This window comes from Saimiri boliviensis, chromosome 3 (assembly GCF_048565385.1).
Source record: "Saimiri boliviensis isolate mSaiBol1 chromosome 3, mSaiBol1.pri, whole genome shotgun sequence".
Taxonomy (NCBI): domain Eukaryota; kingdom Metazoa; phylum Chordata; class Mammalia; order Primates; family Cebidae; genus Saimiri; species Saimiri boliviensis.
In genome coordinates, this window is record NC_133451.1 from 85,806,507 (window position 1) to 85,831,838 (window position 25,332).

Below are 25,332 nucleotides of genomic sequence, written 5' to 3' on the forward strand. Positions count from 1 at the left end.
ATAGAAGTTTAATATAATATTTTTAATTCTACAAGGATTCACTTCCACATTCATTAATGTAATACAAGAAAACCAGATCATTCTACTGTGATCAACTTACAAATTGTGTTGGAATTCTTCCTGCATATGGCCCACCACCCCACAATAAGGCACCATAAAAGATATTTTAAGTAGTGTTTCTCAGTCAGAAGAAAACACACATAGCCAGACCAAAAGCAGAAATTACCTTTTCCATTTCCATGTAACTTGTCCTCAAGCTACGCAGTCCTGCAACTGAAGCTAAAACTGTGGTTCATAATATGAACAGCCACTTAAGTAATTTCTCCCCATCTCTTAATGTTTCACTAAGTTAATAATGGTCAAAGTAGGAAGTTTTTTTTTAAATCAAAAAGTTAAAAAAATCTAAAGTTCTGTCACAGATGTCTAGCGGGTACTGATGGTCACTTGCCATAGTTGCCCCAGATTGTCTGTGTAGCCAGCAGAATCTGGCCATCAGCAGACCAGAGAGGTGCAATGGGGAGGCTCTGCCTTGCTGATGGTGCCAATAACTTTTTGCTTCATTTCTATGATGATCTTGTCTTCTAAATCCCAGATCTTGATGCTGAGGCCTGTGGTAGTTCATAATCAGTAGCAGTTGAGGCTAATGCAAGGGACATTGATGATATTCCCATCAAACAGCATATCAAAGTGCTTGCTTTTGTTGAGATCCCATGGCATAGCATGGCATGGCCAGCCTTACCTCCAGAACAACAGAGGGATCCATCTGGAAAGACAGTCACAGTGTTCAGACGGCCTGTGTGGTCAATGTTGTTGATCTTCAGCTTGCAGTTAGCCAGATTCTGTAGCTCGACCAGCTTGTCTCAGCAACAAAGATGATACTGTTGAAGCTGTTAGGTAAGAAGTGGATGCAAGACACAATTGTATATACTCCGTTATAACCATAACTTGATGGTTTTATCTCAGGATCCAGAGACAATCTGCTTGTTGTCAGTGGACAAGGCCACACTCAGCACATCCTTGATGGCCTACAGACCATCTCATATTGGTGTCCTTTGTGAGATCGCAGAAGCACAGGTTTCTTGCTCAGGAGCCTGAGAGGAAAAAGTGGCCATCTAAAGAAGTGATTTTGTCATAGACAAAGTGGGAATGAACCTTCCGGTCATGCTGTGGGATGCCATAGTTGGATTCATCTCTGCTCAACTTCCGCATGATGATGGTTTTGTCTTGAGAGGTGGACTGTATTATGTCCATGGTAGTAGCAATCTGGGTTACCCAGCCATTGTGGCCTTTGAGAGTGTCACAAAGGGTCATCTGGTCTGTCATGGTGGTAGTGAGGGCAAGTGTCACTGCCAGCAATGAGGATGCCACTGGATAGCTCAGAGAGACCAGAGGTCAAACACCACAGCCAGATCTGCCACAGCCCTGCCACAAAAAAGTGAGCCAAGCAGGAAAATTTTAATACATGAAAAATACAAAGTGTAGGCATAGGATAGAACAGTTTCATTAATTCAGAGTCTATGCGAAGGGCAATATTGGAGAAGGTAATTGTATAGATATTTTTCTTGGAGATTCTCTTGGAGAGGGTTGAATCCTTTGCCCTTTATGAGTCATATACACATATGACGTGTGTGTGTGTGTGTGTGTGTGTGTGTGTGTGTGTATACACACACACACATATATATATATCTATATATATATTATAAAAGGATTACACAGTTGGTACAAGTATTAAAATTAAGAACTATGACAATTTCATGGCAGAATTTCTGACAATAAGTAAGTAATGAAAAAGCAGCCTTTTATATTTAAATTATACAGACTTTTATCTCTTATTTGCTGCCAATCCCTAACATCCTATACATGATTAATTTATTGATATTTGCTAAATGTGTTAAAGGACATTAATAATTTATTGAATCCATAATAGGTGACATGAGACAAATCATCTCAGGGAAGCAAATTAGGCTGTCTATAGTCACACAGATAGAAACGTTGGAACATGATTGGCAACACAGGTCTGTTCGACGAGACAACTCCAATCCATCTTCTTGTCACCTGAATAATATTTATATTTGTTAGAAGCAATCATTCAGAAGTTCTAGATTAAAAATATATCTAGATCATTGTGTTATAAACAACATCTTACATCTTCCTTGAATTATGATTAATTTTAGTATGGCTGTAATAAGAATAAGATAAATTAGTTGTTTGGTAAAGAGGTACTAATCTGATAAACTCTGAAATTTCTCCTAAGCCCATTTTGTTTATCTTCCAGTGGATACAAAAACGGCCACAAAAATATTATATAAGAAGGATGTGATTATTTTCCCAGAAGCATGCATTGTTCACCTCAGTGCCTGACAGGCGGTACTTTTTGTGATGACTCCAGAATTCTCTGCATCCTATCAGTAGTTCCTTCCAGTGCTGACAATGAAAGTGAGAATAAGGACTGGTGGTGGTAAGAACAAGGACAGTGTCTATGGGGTTGCCTAATAACTAATATTATGGATAATAGCCAATACAAAAGGCTCGTCAATATTGCTGGTGATTCAGGGGAGATAGGATGAAGTGAAATATCTCTGAAATGTCTGAGCTAGATAATGAAGGTTGGGCCAGGTGAACAGGAACGTTAGGAGTTTGACCCGTAGGCTAAGAAAGATGTAGATAAAGGCATTTTTGCCTGCTTAGACTCCGATTCTCTTCCTTTTTAAAAATAAAATCCATAAGATGCCATTACATTCTTATATTTGATAGAAGTTATTAAAAGTTATTATGTATTTGAAAAATACATGATCTTCTTTATTATCTCAAAATGTTAAGTCTCTGCTGTATAGTAGCTATGATTTTTTTTCCCCATGGCTTTTGTTTGTTTGTTTCTAGCAGTTCTTTTGCCAGATATTCCCTGGTACCTGTGGCACACTTTTTGCTAAGAAAATACTTCTGTCTTGGGTGCTACTTCCATGACTAGGGTTTTATATTCTCAAGAGAATGAATTCATTATTAACATGTGTTTCTGAAAATAAACGTTTATTATTTATTTTAAAATGTAATAAAAGTTGAAAGTCATGAATTACTCTTTTAAAAAAACTCTGCCTTTGTACCTTATCAGGCCATTAGCCTTTGCATTTATATGTAGCAAGGTTACTCTTTTAGATTATGTTAATTGCTGATATATCTACTCATACACTACTGTATAAATTAATATTAGTAATTTGGATTGACTAAGAAATTAAATTACCTCTATAAACATTGAACTTTGCCTTTAGATTTTGTTTTTTAGGAAAATCTAAGAAGTACTCCTTTGTAATTAAAATATCAAATTAGGTTAATTATTAGAAAAACTATAAACACATTGATGCTATAGCAATAATGACATAACTAGATAAATATATGAAAGTGTATAATCCAGAACTTATTTTTAATATTCACAAATTTCTTAATAAAAATATATTAATGTAGATTTGCCCATTTAAGAAATATTTCTATGGTAGACACTTAGATACTTTGCAGACAATCTCCCACCTCTTCTGATTTAGTTTAGGTATTAAGTGCAGACCAGGGATGGAAAGTCAGTAGTGTAAACCAGGGAACAACTAACCTGAAGAGCACCTTTGTGCAAATTACAATAAGAAATCATCCTATAGACTCATGGATGATGAACAGAAAACAATGCACCTTCCATTGGGGCTCACAGCCTGTTGAGAAGAGTACAGATTGACCTTCCACCTATACTAGAACTCTTGGCCAAGTACCAAGTTACATGAACATATGCAGCAGTGCTGTCTAAGCCAGAGCTTCTTATCAGGTGTGCTGTGAAACCAAGGTGGGTTACAAATATTCTGAGACATAAATCTCTTCAGCCGTAATGACAGCAAAGTGAGTCTTAACATGGTCAAATTCCTTGAACAGATCACCTTCAGCCTTCTGCAATATTGTCTGTTTACTCCAACGCCTCATACACCCATTATTATTTGCTATGTGACATGACACAAGAAAGGCTAAAACCAATCATGGTCATACTGTTCTCATTCACACATGGGTATTTAAGGGTAGATATTTTAGTAGGCTAGGACGCACATTATTCCCATATAAATGAGAGCCACCTCCACCCCCAGAAGAATTCATGTTGTCAAAATAGCATCATATGCAAGAAGCCAAGACAACCCTTATGCAGGCCTGAAGAAATGCTCAATAGACACCTGGACATTGTGCCATCAGTGGAAAAAAAAAAAAGATGCAGCCTTCAGGTCTTTACCAACATTGGAGATCTAGTTAATTCATTTTCTGGAGCCCATGTTAGGAGAAATATTAAATGTCCCAACTGCTTAAGCCACTTTTAGTTTGATATATTGCTACTTGTAGCTGAAAATATCCTGAGTGTTCCAACTTGGCACTCCTTCAGTGAGTACTCAGTGCAGCAGCCAGAGTGATCCTGTTAAAACACAAGTGGTATCTTGTCACCCTTCTGCTCAAAATTCTCAGTACTTTCCCATTTCATTCAGAGTAAATGCCAAAGTCTTTTTTCAGAGCTAGAAATCCTATGTAATCTGACCTTGCTTAATCTCCTCTTTTCCTCCTACCTTCTCTGAATTCATTTCTACTTATTTCTCTTTGTTCACTTTATTTAAACAGACCAGGCATGCATCCAACTTAGAGTCTTTGTGCCTGCTATTCTCTGCCTTGAAAATCCTTTTTCCTAATAGCTTCATGGCTTGCTTCCTAACACTCTTTTGCTCTTTACATTAATCTTCCTCTCTCATTGAGGCTTTTCCTGGATGTACCATCTAATGACATTCCAACCACCAATCCCAAAGACACCATATTTTCTAACTTCCTTCCTGCTCTATAGTCATCCTTAGTACTTCTGCATAACATGTTTTATTTTTTTACTTAATTATCTTGTTTGTGGTCTGTTATTCCCACTGAAATATAAGTTCCAAAAAGGAGCTATTTTTGTCTGTTTTATTCAATATAGTATGTCCAGTATCCACAATAGTACCTAGGACTTAGAAGGCTTTTAATAAATATATGTCAAATGCATGAATCGTAGGAGTTAAGTTTACTAGACTCCTTGCATTGCATTATTCTAGCTTTGATTGTTATAATTTATAATTATCTGTATAAAATAATCAACATGTTTAAATTACTTTAGTACTTTTGTACAAAACCTTATGTTGATTTGAAAATCAGTTGGTTTAAAATGTCCAGTATTACAACATGAGCTTTTTCATGTAAAAATTGGAAAGACTTAGGCAATCTGATTTTATAGATTGGTAATTATTTTTACTGATCTAATGTTGTTTCCTTTATCTTCAAGTGTTCTCATGGTGTGGCCTCCAGATACTATGAGTTCATTGAGAAGAGTACATTGATATGTTTCAGATTCCATATTCTAACTGAAAGAGGAGTTTTCATGTTTTATCAGAAATATACAAAATTATATGAGAAGGCTATTGAAATACTCATCTCCCTTCCAGTTACTTTCCTGTATAAAGTTGGGCTTTCTTTATATTTCATTCCATATGTTTCTTAACAAATGGAGTAGAAAATCAGATGTAAGAATCTAGTTTTACTCATATTAAGTTAAATACCAAGGGATTTGCAAGTGTTAGGCAATTCAACTGTTCTGTGTTATTTAAAACCATTAATATTTATTTTAAAAATATTTTTCATTTATATAATGTTTAATGAATTTATTAATGAATGAATAAGCATATCTATATTTGAAATTATCAGATTAATTTTGGGTGTAATAAACATTAACAGATATAATCCACATAAACAAAACTCTGGAGAACTCGATGCTTTTGAGCAGTGTAAAGGGATTGTGAGATTAAAAAAATAAATGGAGGGAGTCAATTTCTATTACTATATCTCTTCTGTTTTTGTTAAACATATTCCCAATTCCTTTTAATGTTACTGTCTCCAAGAAGCCCTTTGCTACTTCCACCACCCCGCCTCCTCAAGACCCGATCTTCTACCCTCTTGATAGTATCTTCACACTACTGGATTTTGTTTAAGTGTTAAATAGCTTTTAATCATATTATCTTAAATATGATTTTTTTCTCCAGCCAAGGCACCAATATTTCTGAGAAACCCTTTAATGGCAAGGACCCACACAGAATTGTCACATCTGATGCCCTTAAGAAGGAGTAAAACAGTGTAAATACTCAATGAATTAAAAAATGAATGATATATGAAGAGATGGATATAAGAACTTTCCTTTTAACTAAAATACATCTAGTTTGCTATTTTATGTTTCAAATTATTTAAAATAGAGCTTCTTATATTGCTGACAGTTTTCCTTCTGTTTTAAACTTGCAGGAATACTGTTTCAAGTCATTTGTTTGGTATGAATCTATAGGTCAGTAGCCAATTTTGACAGTAAACTTTGAATGTTGACAATGTCTAAATATATTTCCCCAAATTATCACATTAATAGATATGTAAGAATTCCTATTAGACATTCAGTTTCATAGACTTCCTGCTAGGCTTCCTGGACTTGAATCTCCAACTAAAAAGCCTGAGAAACTGTATTCCCCTACAATTCCTCAAGTAATTGGTGATATTAGTAAAGGATTGTTTCCTAAATAAAAGCAAAGCTGATTACATTTGATTTGCTAAAATCGAAATAGGACTATACTCATTTTAGTATCTAAATCTGCTATGATTCTTCTACCAGTCACTGATAACTAGGTTTGTTAAATTAAAATCATTAATATTTCATAATGATTTTATTATAGAGATCTGTAGGAAAATTACCTTTGATAGAATTAGTAAATTAATAGTTTTAATTGGGTTAGGTAGAAACTTAAGAAGAAACTTATTTAAGAAAGCAAGTTGGTCTAAGCAGTCTACTAGAGCACTTGTACAGAATAGTGTGCTAATTTTGTGTCTCTTATTGCTTACTTAAAGTGGATTTGTCACAATCATTATTTGGCAGTATTTGTTAATAATTAGTTTATGTTGCTTTATAGCCCTGAAGGAAATAAATTCATATCTGTTTATAAATGCCCTACATTTCTGACTTCTAACTAATTACAGGTGATAACTTTTTTCACCACAATTAACTCTTAACTGATGAAGTTTTACATTTTTCTTTTTTCTCTTGTGTGATTTTGGTAAGAAGTTAACATTAAAAAACATTGTTTTTCCAAATTTTGCTAGCCCTTTTTTACGCTCTGTTTTAGTAAATGTTGAAACAGGTGTAAGTAACTAAAAGAAAGCAAACAAGTGTCTGTTCATATCCTTCGCCAACTTTTTGGTGGAATTGTTTTTTTTCTTGTAAATTTATTTAAGTTCTTATAGATTCTAAATACTAGATCTTTGTAAAATGGATAGATTGCAAAAATTTTCTCCCATTCTGTAGATTGCCTGTTCACTCTGATAATAGTTTCTTTTGCAATGCAGAAACTCTTTAGATTAATTAGATCCCATTTGTCAATTTTGACTTTTGTTGCCATTGCTTTCGGTGTTTTAGTCATAAAGTCTTTGCCCATACCTATGTCCTGAATGGTATTGTCTAGGTTTTCTTCTAGAGTTTTTATGGTTTTATTTTATACATTTAAGTCTTTAATCAATCTTGAGTTAATTTTTTATAAGGTGTAAGGAAGGGGTTCAGTTTCTGTTTTCTGCATATGGCTAACCAGTTTTCCCAACATCATTTATTAAATAGGGAATCCTTTCCCTATTGCTTGTTTTTGTCAGAAGATATTTATACAGCCAACAAACATGAAAAAAATCTCATCATCACTGGTCATTAGAGAAACGCAACGAGATACCATCTCACGCCAGTTAGATTGGCGATCATTAAAAAGTCAGGAAACAACGTGCTGCACAGGATGTGGAAAAATCACGCCAATTGCATTCTAGCCTGGGAGACAGAGCAAGACCCCATATTGCTATATAAATAAATAAATTGTGTCTATATAAATAAATAAACACAAATAAAAAATTAAGTAGAACATAACAGCTACCTACATCTTAATGTGGCTCTGAAGATTAATGATATAGTGCATAAAATAGTGTTTCAGCAATGATTAGTGTATAAAAAGGATGCAATAAATATTAATATTGGCTATAAATTCTATTAATATGCTTTATATGTAAAAATGGATAAAATAAGTAAGGTATTTTGAGAATATAAATATAAACATAAGAAAATAAAAACCAAGGAAAGATTAGTAAATAAAAATGAAACCGAGTGTGGTGGCTCAGGCCTGTAATCCCAGCACTTTGTGAGGCTGAGGAGGGCTGATCACTTGAGACCACAAGTTTGAGACCAGCCTGACCAACAAGGTGAAACCCCATCTTTACCAAAAATACAAAATATAAATATATATATATATATATATATATATATATATATATATATATCCGGATGTGGTAGTGCCTGCCTGTAATCCCAGCTACTTGGAAGGAAGGCTGAGACAGGAGAATCTCTCTTCGTTATTTTTGTTTCGTTTTGCTTTGTTTTGAGACAGAGTTTCCTTCTCTTGTCCAGGCTGCAGTGCAGTGATACAATCTCAGCTCACCACAACCTCTGCCTACCGGGTTTAAGCAAGTCTTCTAATATGGCCTCCGAATACCTGGGATTACAGGTGCTCACCACCATGGCTGGCTAAGTTTTGTATTTTTAGTAGAGATGGGGTTTTACCATGTTGGCCAGGCTGGTCTTAAATTCCCAAACTCAGGTGCTATGACTGCCTTGGCCTCCCAAAGTCCTGGGATTACAGCAGTGAGACACCACATCCAGCCAGGAGAATCTCTTGAATACAGGAGGTGGAGGTTGCAGTGAGCTGTGATCATGCCACTGCATTCCAGCCTGGGTGACAGAGTGAGACTCTGTCACAATAATAATAATAAAATCTGTTTAGTCCTATTATTCGCCTGCACTTTTTTCTCTATGCATCCAAGGAGACATAGTAGTAAACACACTTTTAACAATTACAGTATTCAGTGTCCATAAGTAAAAAAAAAAAAAACACACATTAATTAGGTCACAGAGAAATGTCAATATAACTGACTTTAAAAGATGTATTGCAAGATACAGTAGATGTTATGTTTACAAAATCCCTAGAATAAATTTAATAGGACATGTCCAACAGTTGTTTCTTAAAGTATATGTTAGTGCAAGTCAGAAACATAAAGGTAATTCAACACAGCATGACGAGTACTAACAGGAGCTACAACAATGGAGGATAACTCTTCACAGCTCTTGATGATTGAGTTTAAGTCAAAGGCAAGAGGTAGACTGTCAACATACTTCCAGAGGAGTGGTGGAAGTCTGTAATAAAATCATCTGACATGGACTTTTGGTAGTTTTTCATAAATATTGCATAATACAAGTGAGATTTTGATAAAGAACATTAGAGTCTAAAGTTATACAAGACTCTGGGATGTATTGAGACATGTACTTCAACTCTAAACTCCATCAAGGGCTGTCAAGAATGAATATCTGTTCTTTCATCTGCTCATAACAATGACAATAATGTTAATAAACAATTTAGCAAATCACTTCTTATTGCCCTGTAGTTCAGGAATGACACTTAATGATCTTTCTTTAATTCTAGGTAGCAAGTTACTTAACTATACTTATTCAGACACAAGGAGTAATCACATATGCCCTACCTAGCATATGCAAGTTTTTACCACCACATAAACAGCTGCATATGAAGAATAAAAGCATAACCAATTCTAAAGGCCATTATATCCCATATGCTAAAATATTAGATAATTGAGAATGAAATTGTATTATGACTTTTTATTAATAGCATACTGAAAGAGTGGACTATTCTCAAAATATTGGATGTTAAAAAGAAGAGCTTTAGGCAGCAACTTGTCACTGTTAACTTATTGGTGGCTGTGGCAACACACTCCTGCAGAGCACTGAGCCTCCTAGAATCTTCCTCTGGTTAGTTTTTTGTGGGTGACGAGCATCCCTGAGCCAATACCAGCACATTTTAACTTCCGCAAGAGCAACCATCATGACATGGAAAACAAATTGCTTTTTAAAAGGATGTTTTTACAGATACCTGTTGAAATCATATAGATTCATGTCAAATACATCAGGTCCCAAATTCATTTTTTTAACAGCATTGATTTGAGAATGTCAGCTATGTCAGAGTAATATCTACTTAAAATTGGTTAAGAGAATATTTTTTCCTTGTCAGTGTCAACTTAAAGGATTTCCCCTGTACCTTTATATTTATATTGCAATATAAGAAATGCTAGTTCCAGATCAAAAGCTGTTGCCATTCCAATGAATATCATCAATATTTCCTTCGATAATATGAGAGGCTTTCTTTTGATTTTTATTTCATATATTTTATTTTGTTTTGTCAGAGAAATTTTATTTTGTATCTCAGGCAAAGACATAATAAAACCATTTTTTACCGTAAACATTTGAAATGCTCCTATTTTCATTTTCTTTCGTATTCAGTTAAGCCTTATGTATTGTTGTCATTCGGCATTATCACGGTGGAATATTGTCTATAGGTGATCTCCACATTCTGGCATAAAGATTAGTCCTTTTATGAGGTGGAGAAATCAGGGAATGGGAATTTTAGTCGTTTAATCAGGCAATATGCAAATGTCTTTTATGAGCCAAGCGCTGCATTACTGAGAATATGGTAATGAATAAGACAGACACACTTTATACCCTCAAGCAGCTTATGTTGCATCAGAGAAGAGGGACATTAAGCAAATGATTTTCAATAACGAAACACATTATTTCAAATGTAGAAAAGGATTTAGAGAACTACTTGATTATAGGTAGGTTGGGATGTACTAATATTTCTTTGTATTATTTCTGGACAGTTCATTTTTATCTTAATGAGGCCTGTAATACTTATTTAGGTCTGCCTGGCCTTTGTGATGGGGATGGAGAACAAAGGATGAGAAGGTGTAAAAAGACATGTGCAGAATGTTCTGGGAATGAGATTTAATAAAACATAGCTCTGGGTAATGTATCAAGTGAAACTGCCCAGTAACTCTGCCCTGGAAATGTATGATGAGACTCTGTTGCTTCAATTCAGTTAGCATGGGTTGAATACCTACGGAACATCAGAAACTCTGTAATACAACAAAGACTGAACAGCTCTGCTTTTCTGATACCTTATTTTAATGATGAGATATGTCAAAGAATCACATAATTTTAATACAATATGGCAGGGCTCAATGCAAAGTAAAATTTACTGCAAGGAGGCAATACAAGGGTTGAGAATAATAATAAAAAAAATACAACAAGCAGCTGAAAGAGCTAAAAAAAATAACAAATTAAGATGAGGTTGAAGATAGGACAAGTATCTCAAAGTGCCAAAGCAAAGGTAGGAAGGAGGAAGAAAATCGAAGTGTTGTATGCATACACTAATTAATTTTGGAGACTGCGTAAGAGAATAAAGAAATTGAAGAATAAAGTCAGATAAGCTAAAAGTAGCTAGCAGTAGGTAAAGACGCCTGCAAGAATATTATAAAACATGTTTATAATTGTTTATATTATCTATCTAGTACAGAGAAAGTTCTGGTTCAGGAAATTCTACAGATAATGCTTATAATGCTGTTTCTCATATGTTTGTGGCTATACATTAGTTTTACTTACTGCCTTCTGCATCAGAATTGTATGAAGTCTGTTGAAAAGGTGGATTTCATAGGCTGTAGCCTAATGCCAGACATAAGAAGAATTTTTAAAGTGGGACCCATGCCAGTTCTTACTCCCAGGTGATTCTGAAGCCACAAACATTTGAGAATACTTGGATAAACATCTGTGGCAATTTCCTTCCAGTACATTTCCTACAATTTGCATATACAAATGTATGCATACATATAAACCTTTAATTTTTTTAAAATGGTAGTGAGTGTATACACTCCCCTTCACACTCCATATTGTCTTTTACATTATTCATGTAATAGGAATCCCAGTATATTGTATTTAACTTTACCTCTAGACAACTCCTTGACAGCAGATCACAGGCTTAATTTGATTATGGAATAATTTGATGGTGGTTTTGAAAGTTCTTGATGTCAGAGCCCCTTTATATTCTTAAAAAATATGTGGGACCAAAAGAGCTTTCATTTACATAAGAGGTCAGCAAACTATAGCCTGCAAATCAAATACAACCAATGTCTTATTTGTGTAAATCGTGTTTTTTGGAACAGAGCTACTGCCATTTATTTTTATACCATCTATAGCTGTTTTCTCAATGTAACAACAGAGTTGAGTAGTGACAGAGATCATATGGTTGGTCAAGCCTAAACTCTTTGCAATCTTGTCCTTTACAGAAAATGTTTGCTGGCACTGGTATATGTGGATTATAGCTATTGATTTTTAGCACAGTGGGAACTAAAGCTGAGAAAATTTTAAAATTGAGAAATATACTAACACACATTCTATTAGCCATCATAGCTAATGTTCAAAACTCCACTGTATAGTCATGGAAGAATGAGAATGAAAAGGCAAATAGCATCTTAGTATTATTAAGAAAATTGTTTTGACCTCATATGAGAAGCTGAATGGGTTTGATGAATACTGAGTCCTTAGACCACATTTTGAGAACCACTGGGATGGTACATGGTAAACATCAGCTACTTAACACATATTTGAATGAATAAGTAATAACCAAATTTAAAAAAAGAATGAGCAAATATTTGCTCTATTATATTTTACAGTTTACAAATTATTTTCATGTCCATTTCTATTTTAGGAAAATGTAAGGAGGCAGAAATATCAAGGAAAATGATTTTGGTGTAGGAGATATTAGAATGTGGAGGCTGAGCAGAAAGATGGCCCTAGCCTAGCAAACGTAATTAAAGACACACACACACACACACACACACACACACACACACACACACACATTTTAATTTAAAATGTTAAATGTTAATTTAAAATAGACCATATAATAGACCATATAAATGCACTTAATTGACGTGGTTTAATCTTTGATATACCACAGACTACAATATAGTCCCATAGTAAAAGAAATATAATGTAATAATCTAACAGGTGAGGGAATAGAAAAGGAATCTTTGAAATAGTAAAGCATTAATCTTCTTCAAAAGAAAGTCAAAAATCTTCAAGGGAGGATTGCTTGAGTAAATTTTATGATGGAAGTCATAGGGTTATTGAAACATCAGGGGTTCAGTCTGGGTCCTGCTGCTGCCTGCACAGAAGGCCAATGACTGAAACTAGCAGTATTGCCAAGAAAGAAGACCTTATTTGGGTGCTGTATCTGAGGAGATGGGAGCTCAGTCTCAAATCTATCTCCCTGAAATACAAAAACTAGGGTTTTCTATAGCAGGGAAGAAATGTAGAAAACAGGAACTCTGAAGGATAACGACACAATCTTGAGGAACAAGGGGCTTGGTGTTTCATTGTCTGGATTCAACGATGTGCCGAGTTTCAGTTCTTTGATACTTTTTTTATTTTACTTTATTTTTTTGAGACAGAGTCTCACACTGGGTGGGAGTGCAATGGTGCTATCTGGGCTCACCACAACCTCCACTTCCCGAATTCACACGATTCTCCACCTCAGCCCCCTGAATAGCTGGGATTACAGGCGCATGCCACCATGCTCAGTTAATTTTTTGTATTTTTTAGTAGATACGGGATTTCACTATGTTGGCCAGGCTAGTCTTGAAATTCTGACCTTGTAATCCACCCGCCTCGGCCTCCCAAAATGCTGGGATTACAGGTGTGAGCCACTGTGCCTGGCCAGTTCTTTGATACTTTTTAAGAGGACTGGGTATCCTTTCCTGAGGAAGGAACTCAAATAAAACAAATACGAGTTTCAAGCTTTATGATCAAAAGAGTCCATTTCTATGTTTACCCAAGAAAAACTCGCTATGGGATTATTAGGTTGATTTCAATACTACCTTCAAAAAAAAAAAAAATGGAAAAACTGTACTGTGTATGTGATTCTGCTCTTGATGTAGCCTGTATTTGTACACTTCGGGTAAAAAAAAAATGTCCATGTATATTTTTACTCATCAAATGTAACCTTAAAAAAATATTCAGTGGTTAATATTTTAATTTTATGTTCTGAATTTCTGTCTAAATAAAATGAAAAGCATACAAGCCCAAGAAAATATTTCTTTTGGTGATCAGAAATGGCCAAAGGTATTTCATCACTTCTTTTATAATCAGAAGTTAATTTAAGAAGGGGTGTGGCATACCAATATACCATTTATACTCTGCCTCTCCATGTTTTATTTGGTAAAAAGTAGATGGATTTAGAATAGGATTTATTTGTTCTCATCACCTATTTAATTGCATGCAAATACATGCTCTAGTATAAATTAACAATCTAGTTGTTGTGATTAAACAATGAATGATTTATGATTGAGCCGTGAATTCAAGTTCTTGTTCAAGGTATTTATGACGAATTGCTTCTTTTACATACATCATTTGACTATACACTTTATTCCTAGGAGAGATAACTAAGTGTTACACGGTATTCAGGCATTCAATTCAAATCACGTTATAAAAAATGAGGTCAGCAATTATGAACCTAAACCTGTCTAGAAACAATTTGTTCTATTACATTATTCAAAACAAACACAAACAAACTTCAGAAAGCCATGGTGTTTTACCTCCTTCAGTATTATATTGACATTATTTGCACAGCAGGATGAGAAAGTAATCCCTGTGGTGATATTAAGAAAATCATTTATTTTCCTGTTAGATATACAAATGGATAACTGTGTATTATACAATACATAATTACTTTTAATTGGGAGACATAAAAATTGAATATCACTACCATGTGTGACATGCAAATTATGATGTGATATTTATAAATATTTTAGTAGTTACCATTTACCAGATGGAAGTGATGTGTGTCTTTGAAAGTATGAAACATCTTTTTATGATAATAGTCCACACTTGAGATAATTTATTCTGATTTTTGCAATATGGATGCAAGTTCTCTGCACTGCATATATAGTATTCATAGCTTTTAGCAAATCAAACAATCCCCAGCATAAATACACATCGAGATGAATGTTAATAATTCATTTGGCTAATTAATATTAAATTAAAATGTTTTATCTCTGTGTGTGATGTAATTTGAAACAAAAATGTTGAACAAGCTTCCATGTACATTTTTATTATCAAATGTAACTTTGAAAACATAGCTTTAAAGGTAACATTTTAACATGGAGAAAATGGCATGGAAGCCTATGTTCTATTAGACATAAAGCATTAGAGTGTTATTGTCTATATGAAGGTGGTAAATTAACATCCTTCTGTATTTTGTAATCTGGAAGAAATACCTGCTCAATCTCCGTGGAAGGTGAGGAGGGAACTTTAGCCCCCATTTTCATTCTCCTTTTTAGGATCATTTCCTCTCCTCCTAGATCTCTATTCCCTCTGTCATCACCTTTCTGAAATGCTATGGATTTATTTAAAGCCACTAAGATTAGTCTTTATGTGAGTTCTATAGTTACCACTACCAACAATACAAATAAAACTTTACAATGTAACCTTTTCCTTTTCTGTTGATTAACACAATGGCTTATCTGTGCCCTGGCCTGCTTACGAATCGGTGTGTCTGAGAATGCTGTGGCAGCAAAATTGTGTCTTTCAAGCGAGCATGTGTAATTTTAGCATTTCTTGATGCATCCTTGAAGAGATACTCCTCAGTTCTTTCAGTCCTTTTAATAAGGTATCTTAGTTTGATTTACAAATTTGGTAAACATGACTTGGTGTTGTTATGTTTAGACTTTGGTTTGTATTTCATAATGTATGTTGTGAGAGTTCTTGATGCTGTAGAAGAGTAAAGAAACTTCATATTTCTCTTCCTCCTTCATTGGCAGACAAAACAAGAAAGGAGATAATGTAGAATTAGAAATGACTTTTTGGATATTAATCACGATTAAATGTTTTCAAGTCTCTTAGGATAGAGCATTGATTAAAGCAAGATTCATTCTTTCTCTCTCTTTCTCTCTCTCTCTCTCTCTCTCTCTCTCTTTCTCAAGCAACTCGAAAACAAAATAACTTTTTTTTTTTTTTTTTACCCATTGTTAACCGGATTATGGTTAAATGGTTAAATCTGAGACTCAAGAAAAAAATTTAACATTTGAATCCATCTGAAGCCCTACATGAGATTTTACAGTTTTAAAATGTCCTAGGGAAACATATATCTTTGAGCAATGTGATGGAATTAAAATACTTTGAACATTTGCAAGAGAAGCTAAATTAAAGGCACAAAAATTTAAAAAGATATATTATTTCATATATAAACTGCTGGCATCAACTTTATAAGTGAGAATTAGATTTGTAGCCTATAAGAAATCCTTAGGTAGTTGTGATTTACATTTTTCTATTAGTTGTTACAGTTTAATATTTTTCTTAATGCAAAGAAATTTGTTCATGCCACTTTTTAAGAGACTAAAATGAAAATGTTATAAACAGGAATACATTAATAAAAATGTTACAACTGGTAATACCGAAATGACATAATCAGTTAGCTCAGCATTTTTGCAAGGCTGCAGTAGTGGGGAGATTAAATCATTTGAAATTAATAGCTTCCCTTATTTTTCTAGGAGGTCATATATTTAAAGCAAAAGAATCATAGAAATAGATTAGGAATATTTAGTTAAAATTATGCTTTTTTATTTTTGTGGGTACATATAGGTATATATATGGGGTACATGAGATGTTTTGATACAGCCATGCAGTGTAAAGTAATCACATCATGGAGAATGGGGTATTCATCCCCTCAGGTATTTATCTTTTGAGTTACAAACAATCCAATTACACTCTAAATTATTTTAAAATGTACAATTAAGTTACTATTGACTATACGCACCCTATTGTGTTATCAAATAGTAGGTCCTATTCATTACTTCTATTTTTTCTACCCTTTAACCATTCCCATCTCCCACCTCTCTCCCCTACCATAGCCCCTCTTTATCCTTCCCAGCCTCTAGTAACTCTCCTTCTGTTTTCTATGCCCATGAGTTCAATTGACTTTATTTTTATATACCACAAATAGGTGAGAACCTGTGATGTTTGCCTTTCTGTGCCTGGCTTATTTCACTTAACATAATGCTCTCCAGTTCCATCCATGTGGTTGCAAATAACTAGATCTCACTCTGTTTAATGGCAGAATAGTACATTATGTATCTGTACACATTTTCTTTATCCACTCATCTGTTGATAGACACTTATTTTGATTCTAAATCTTTGCTACTGTAAACAGTGCTGAAACTAACGTAAGTGTCTATAAGTGTGCTAATATCTCTTCAATATACTGTGTTTCCTTCTATTGGGCTATTGGACATATACTTTCTATATGGGCAGTGGAATTCCTGGATCTTATGGCAGCTCAATTTTTAGTTTGTTGAGGAACCTCCAAACTCTCAATAGTGTTTGTACTAAATTACATTTCTACCAACCATGTACAAGGGTTTTCTTTTTCCCACATCCTCACCAGCACTTGTTATTACCTGTATTTTAGGTACAAGCCATTTAATTGAGGTGAGATAAATATCACATTGTAGTTTTTATTTGCATTTATCTGCTAATCAGTGATGTTGAGCACCTTTTCGTGAACTTGTTTGCTGTTTTTATGCCCAATTTTGAGAAATTATTCAAACCTTGTGCCCATTTTTGATCGGATTATTAGACTTTTTTCTATAGATTTGTCTGAGCTCCTTATATGTTTTGGATATTAATTCCTTGTCAGGTAGATAGTTTGCAAATATTTTCTTCCATTCTGTGGGTTGTCTCTTCACTTTGTTGGTTGTATCATTTATTATGCAGAAGCCTTTTAACTTGATGTGATCTCATTTTTCCATTTTTTCTTTGGTTACCTGTGCTTGTGAGGTGTAGTTCAAGAAATCTTCACCCAGACCAAAGCCCAAGAGATTTTTTCCAATGTTTCCTTGTAGCAATTTTATAGTTTGAGGCATTAAATTTAAATCTTTAATCTGGTTTGATTTTATTTTTGTATAAGAGTGATAGGGGTCTAGTTTCATTCTTCTGCATATAAATATCCAGTTTGCCCAGGGCCATTTATTGAAGAGACTATCTTTTCCCCAGTATACATTTTTGGCACCTTTGTCAAAAATGAGTTCCCTGTAAGTGTGTAAATTTGTTTCTGAGTCCTCTGTTCTGTTCCATTAGTCTGTGTGTCTGTTTTTTGTGCCAGTACCATGCTGTTTTTGTTATTACAGATCTGTAGGATAATTTGAAGTTGGGTAATGTGATTCTTGCAGTTTTGTTATATTTGCTTAGGATAGCTTTGGCTATTCTTCGTCTTTTGTGAATCTATATAAATTTTAGGATTTTTTTTTCTATTGCTTTAAAGAATGTCATTGGACTTTTGATAGGGAGTGCATTGAATCTGTACTGAACCATATTGATCCTTATAATTCATGAACATGGAATATTTTTTTTCCATTTTTTGATGTCTTCCTCATTTTTTTCACCAGTGTTTTATAGTTTTCATCATAGAGAGCTTTCACTTTTTTTTGTTAATTCCTAAGTATTTAATTTTATGTGTGACTATTGTAAATGGGATTTTTAAAACTTTTTTCACATTGTTCACTGTTCACATCTAGAAATGCTACTAATTATTGTATGTTGATTTTGTATTCTTCGACTTTACTAAATTTATTCATCAGTTTTAATAGTTTATGGGGTCTTTAGATTTTTTCCAAATGTAAGATAGTATCATGCAAACAAGGATAATTTGACTTCCTTTTGTTCAGTTTGGATGTCTTTTATATCCTTCTCTTGTCTGATTGTGCTAGCTAGAACTTTCAGTACTATACTGAATAACAGTATTGACAGTGGGCATCTTTCTCGTGTTCTAGATGTTAGAGGAAAGACTTTCAGTTTTTCCCCATTTAGTATGATACTAGCTATGAGTCTGTCATATATGGATTTTATTATTTTGAAATATGTTTCTTCTATAACCTCTAGATTTTTTAGGGTTTTTATCAGGAACGAATGTTGAACTTTATCAAATGCTTCTTCAGCATTCATTAAAATTATCATATGATGTTTCTTCTTCATTTTGTTGATATGATGATTGATTTACGTATGTTGAACCCTTCTTGCATCCCAGGAATAAATACCATTTGGTCATGCTGAATTATGTGTCTAATGAGTTGTTAATTCAGTTAACTAGCATTTTTTTTTTTTGAGTATTTTTGCATCAATATTCATTAGAGACATTGGTCTGTAGTTTTCATTTTTTTGATGTGTCTTCATCTGGTTTTGTTATCAGGGTGACACTGGCCTCATAGAATGAGTTGTGAAGTATCCCCTCCTCCTCTTTAGAATAGTTTGAACAGGATTGGTATTAGTTCTTCCTTAAATATTTGGTAGACTTCAACAGTGAAACCATCAAGTCTTGGTCTTTTATTTGGGGAGAGATTTTATTACAGCTTGAATCTTGTTACATGGTATTTGTCTGTTCAGGTTTTGCATTTCTTCTTGATTTAATCTTGGTAGATTGTATATATCTAGAAATTTATCCATTTCTTCTAAATTTTCCTATTTATTGACATGTAACCACACATAGTAGCTACTAATGATCCTTTGAATTTCTGTGGTATCAGTTGCAATGTCTCTTTTCATTTCTGATTCTACTTATTTGGAAGTTTTATTTTTTAGTTTTTTTTTCTTTTTTTTTTTTTCAATTCGTCTGTCTAAATGTCAATTTCGTTTGTTTAAGTTTTTGTTTTATTTATCTTCTAATATTGGGTTAGTTTTGCTCTTGCATTTTTGTCTTTTAAGATTCATCATTAGATTGTTTATTTTAGGTTTTTCCTCTTTTTTCATGTAGACACTTCCCTATTTTACTGTTTTGGTGTATACCATAGGTTTTGGTATGTTGTGTTTTTATTATGTGTTTCAAAAATTTTTTAGTTTTCTTTTAAATTTCATCTTTGACCCACTGGTCATTTGGGATCATATTGTTTAATTTCCATGTGTTTTTATAGTTTCCAAAATTCTTCTTCCTATTAATTTCTATTTTTTATTTTGTTGTAGTCGAGAAGGTGCTTGATATTATTTTAATATTTTTGACTGTTTTGAGACTTGTTTTGTGACCCGAAATGTATTCTATTCTTTAAGAATGATCTATGTGCTGAGGAAAAGAATGTGTATTCTGTATCTCTTGGATTAAATGGTCTGTAAATTAATATTAGATTTGTTTTGTCTATAGTACTAAGTCTGAAGTTCCTTTATTTTTGCGTCTGGAAGATTTGTCCCTTGCTGAAAGTGGGGTGTTGAATTCTCCAGCTATTATTGTATTGGATCCTATCTCTGTCTTTAGCTTTAAGAATATTTTCTTTATATATCTGGGTGCTCCCATGTGGGGTGTATATATATTTCAAATTGTTATATCTTCCTGCTAAATCGACTCTTTTATCATTATATAGAGTCCTTCTTTGTCTCTTCTTACAGGTTTTGTCTTGAAATCTATTTTTGCAACAGATGTGTAGCGACTCCTGCTTATTTTTCCATTACTATGAAATATATATTATTCTCATCCCTTTATTTTCAGTGTGTCTTTATAGGTAAAGTGTGTTTCTTATAGGCAACAGATCCAGATTAATCTTGTACTTAGAAATGTATAATCCTGTTTCTTGGGCTATTTTCTATCCTAAAAGCTTTCATTGAGTAGCTTCTTCATTGAGCATGTATGTCCTTCCTTCTTCTATGCTACAAAGCAAAATAATATACACTAAAAGCATACTTAGCTTCACCCTCACCAATAGTATCTTTTCAAGTTCAAAATCAAAGGAATAGTTCAAGTAAATATTTGAAACTCTCTTGCTTCAACTGTAATATTCTCATATTGAAAAAAAAAATACAATAAATATAGTATTTTTGCTTCTCCTGATACCTGTTTCACTGTTTCAGTAACTATATGGGTTAATTCTGCTTAACAAAAGGCCTCAGATTCTTCTTTTCTTAATTACTAGTCCAAATGGAGAATGAACACTGAAACAACTGGTTTCTAACTAATCTTGATTCCAAGATCTGCATTTATCTCATCAAGAAGATTTAGGATATGGACGGTTTATACGAGTTGACTCAGAGACAGCTTGTAATCTCCTTAGTAACTCCTCTCCTCATTTAGTCTAGGTTATACATAATAATTGCTTTCCCCACATAACAGAGGAAGTTAATTGAAAAATTTTGCTTCCATGGGCACTGTCAGGTAAAATTCGCTGAATTAAAGCCAACTGAAATCTTTTTGTCAGAAATGTACTCAGTTGTTTCTCAAAACATTTAAGTTGTTTAAATGTTACCAAATATAGTTTGTTTTTCCAACAAGCACCATATATTTTCCAGAAATAACAAGATAGTTGATGACCTGTATCGCTTTTCCACAGCTATAATTTTACATATGCACAAGTAGGGGTTACAAGCTCATTTAAGGAGCTATTTATGTCTTCAATATGCATATAATATTATTAGATTGTTTTATTTCCAGACCACAAGACTCATTACTATGCCACATTTAGATGATTAGTTTATAAGCATCTAAATATCAATTAATATTAGTTTTGCTATGAAAAGTTTAACATTCCAGATGCAGTCCTTTTTCATACAAACAGGTGCAGAATTACAAGTAAGCTGCATTTAGATGCCTGCTCTCCAGATTTTCTCTGTGACAATGTAGGCCAAGTGAAGTCAGAAAAATTATTGCCCAAGGGGAAGCGTTTGTACTTCTCACCTCGTTTTGTTACCTTATCACTTACATAATATAGTATTCAAACAAATACATATATTTATATTTATAGCTTACATTTTTTCCTTTAGCAATTCTGACAGCTTTGAGTTCTCTTCTTGAGGAAATAATAGGAGTGTCATCTCTAATTTTATTTTCTTTTTAATTTGTTTCCTTTATACCAGCTAAAGATTTTGAAAACAAAGTCAAAGAGTAAATAGGCAGGGCTGCAGTAAAATGAATATGGCTCCTTCAATGGCATTAATGAAGTGCTTCTGGAGAAGTTACTATCAAATTGCAATGATTGCAACTTTACAAAATCCCTTAGGAAAAACCTACGGGTCATCTCTCTAAATATCATGGTGAGATTTTTAGGAATGCTGCATGATGCTATGTTTGTAGATTCATTCTGATGTAGCCCAGACTCTATCTAGGGGTAAACAGCGTGCTTTAGGGTTTTGGTGCTACTGTACACAATTTCTAAACCTGCTTTTCCATAGGTTATTTGTTTTACTTGAAAGGACTATGGTATTTGTGACCACAAAATATATGAAGTATAGTCATTACAAAGAGAATATGGTATGTCTGCAATGCTCACCATCTACCATAGGAGGGACCAAAAACCAAGAAAGTAGCTTTTCCTATAATATGGTAGTTATTTGTATTATTAATATTTATAAATAACAATTACTGGATGTTGATCACATATATCTTAGTTGTATATGAGGAAATTTCATATACTTACTAAAATGGGAAAGTTTATATTATGTGTTACTCTATTATTTTGAAATGTTTCTAAAACTTGGGAAGATAAAGTAATAAAATATTATTAGTTTCAGCAACTGCTCAGTAATGTAGGTCCAAGTGTACATTTCCTTTTAGATAGTAGGCAGCCAGGCAGGTGCTGAGAAATAGTATTTTTTCTGCTTGCCTAGAAGAGATATCTAAAAGCAAATGTGATCCACATGGAAATTCAAGGTGAATACAAAACTAGGAAATAAACAAACAGCAACAATAAAAAGCTGGGATTACAGGCATGAGCCACTATACCAGGCCTAATCTTTACTTGGAAGAATGACTAACAGAAAAACTGATGATTTAGATTTGAAAATCTAAATCTGAGAGGGCAGACATCAAACATCAGGTACAGTAAAAAATGTGGTAGAAGCAGATATTTAGGGGATGTGTAGTAGAAAAGATGAAGCTATAGATAGGAAGTCAAACCTGAAAGAAGTAAAGCCAGGCATGGTGGTTTACAGCTGTACTCTTAGCACTTTGGTGGGCCAAGGCTGGAGGATCACTTGAACCCAGGAGTTTGAGACGGGAGTTTGAAACAGGAGTTTCAGTTTGAAACAATATTATGAAACCCTATATATCTAAAAAAAAAAAAAAAAAAAAAAATTTGAAAAATACCCAGGAGGTGTAACACACACCTGTAGTCCCAGCTACTTGGAGATTGAGGTGAGTGGATCACTTGAGCCAGAGAGGTAGAAGCTGAAATAAGCTGTGATTGCACCACTGCACTCCAGCCAGGGCAACAGAGCAAGTCCATGTCTCAGGGGGGAAAAAAAAAAATCAAGAAGCTGAATATAAAATCAGGTACAGAAGAAGTTCATAAATTCAGCCATCAACTGCAAAAGGTCTAGTTTCTAGTACTTCCTTATTGGGCGCTACAAGGATTTGAGAACTAATTCTTAATACATTTTGAATTCAAGAACACCTTTCACTTAGAAAATTAGTGTGGGCCATGTAGAACTTGTGTCTATATGAGATATATTTATTGATGTCTGCTGTATCAGAAATTTAATCTTAGAAAATATAAAAATATTTATTATTTAAAATAGTAATATTAAATAATAAACCTATTACATAGTAACATAACATTTTCATGAAGAATAATTATATTTTTCAAAACAAAAACAATTTCATGAGAAGATGTTGCTTTACCCTTGTACAAATCTACTTTATATCTATCTTATTAGAAGTCTCTTCATCCAAAATATTTTGGTACTTTGTTTCTGTCGAAGTATTTGAGGAAAATTTAGTGTCACACAGATACATAGTTGGAAAGGGAGGATTTTTTTCAATAACCTTTTCAAGTAATTGTGAATATCTTCTTTGATACTATAACAAATTCAACAAGTAGTTTAAGTTTTAGTTGCGATGTAGAATCTGAAATCATATCAATAAACTTTTCTCTCTACTAAATTAAAATCCATAGGTCTACTGTGCTGTTTGAATACATATTTACTCATGAATGATTTTGTAGCAATGCATTCGTCATTTGGAAAATGTTCGTTCACTGAATAATGTAGATCTCAAAAATACTGACATATTTTAGTATATAATATCAAATCCTGTTAATTAATATCACCACTGATTTCATCAAAAAGTCTTTATTGATAACCTATTAAGGTTACCGTGGCAGAGATATTTTCCTAATTCTATTTTTGCTAGAAATTTTGAACTTTATTAAATTTAACAGGTAGTATAATTCTGTTTTCCTTGAATTAACAAACTTCCTTCACTCATTTTTGAGAAAAATCTGTCAGATACTCAAATCTAAATTATCAGTTTTTCTGTCAGTTATTTTTCCAAGTAAAGATTAGGCCTGATGTGGTGGCTCACTCCTGTAATCCCAGCATTTTGAAGGAGGCCGAGATGGGTGGATCATTTGAGGTCAGGAGTTGGAGACCAGCCTGACCAACATGGGGAAACCCCATCTCTACTAAAACTACAAAAATTAGCCAGGAATGGTGGCAGGTGACTGTAATCCCAGGTACTTGGGAGGCTGATGCAGGAGAATTGCTTGAACTCAGGAGGCGGAGGTTGCAGTTAGCCAAGATCACACAAATGCACTCCATGCTGGGTGACAGAGCAAGACTCCATCTGTAATCATCATCATCATCCACCCTTAAATAACTATATGTAAATGGGAACAGTATGATCAAGATTGTTTTTAGCCTTTCCTGTGTCATGTCTTACATGGCAAATGATGAAGATTTCAGACTGAGCCACTGCATTTCAGCGTGGGTGACAGAGCAAGACTCTGTCTCAAAAAAATAAAGTAAGATGGAATTTGATGAAGAAATATGTCTAGATCAGCTCACATTCCCAAATAATCACACAAGAGTTCTATGTAGCATTCTCATTTTGTCACATAGCATATTAGCTTTTTAATATGCTATTCACCCTATGCAAGGGTTAATGTTTTTTTTAAAAGTGTCTTTGTTTCTGGTTTAATAAGGCCATTCTTAATGAAACTGTATTTATGTATTTGTCTGTTTACTTACATAATAGTAAATTTGTGGCTGTTGAGCACTAGCTAGGACAGTCCAGTGCCATGGCCATGATTATGACTAAAGCATCAACAGTTTTACTGACCATTATTCCAACAACGTCAATGCAAATGTGAACGTGGAGGAGGAGGAAAATAATATCTCAGATAATATTGTGAAAATAGTCTTGACTCGATGGTCCCCTGAAAGGCCTTGAGGTTTCCTAGCAACCACATACCACACTTTGAAAACCACTGGAATAGAGACACTTTGAGTTTTTTTTTGTTAATGCCATGTCTTGAACCTCTTTTTATTCTCTTGATTTATTTTTTGGTTTATTTTTCCTGCTCATGTTCATATAG

The 25,332-nt window shown here is 33.8% G+C and overlaps 1 protein-coding gene and 1 pseudogene across 4 annotated transcripts in view; one reads left to right on the forward strand and one right to left on the reverse strand.

Moving 5' to 3' along the window:
- The window catches only part of GRID2 (glutamate ionotropic receptor delta type subunit 2), a 1,500,723-nt gene that overhangs the window by 541,189 nt on the left and 934,202 nt on the right, over positions 1-25,332 (forward strand). The window lies entirely within an intron of this gene.
- Positions 493-1,323, reverse strand: LOC141583949 (small ribosomal subunit protein RACK1-like; annotated as a pseudogene).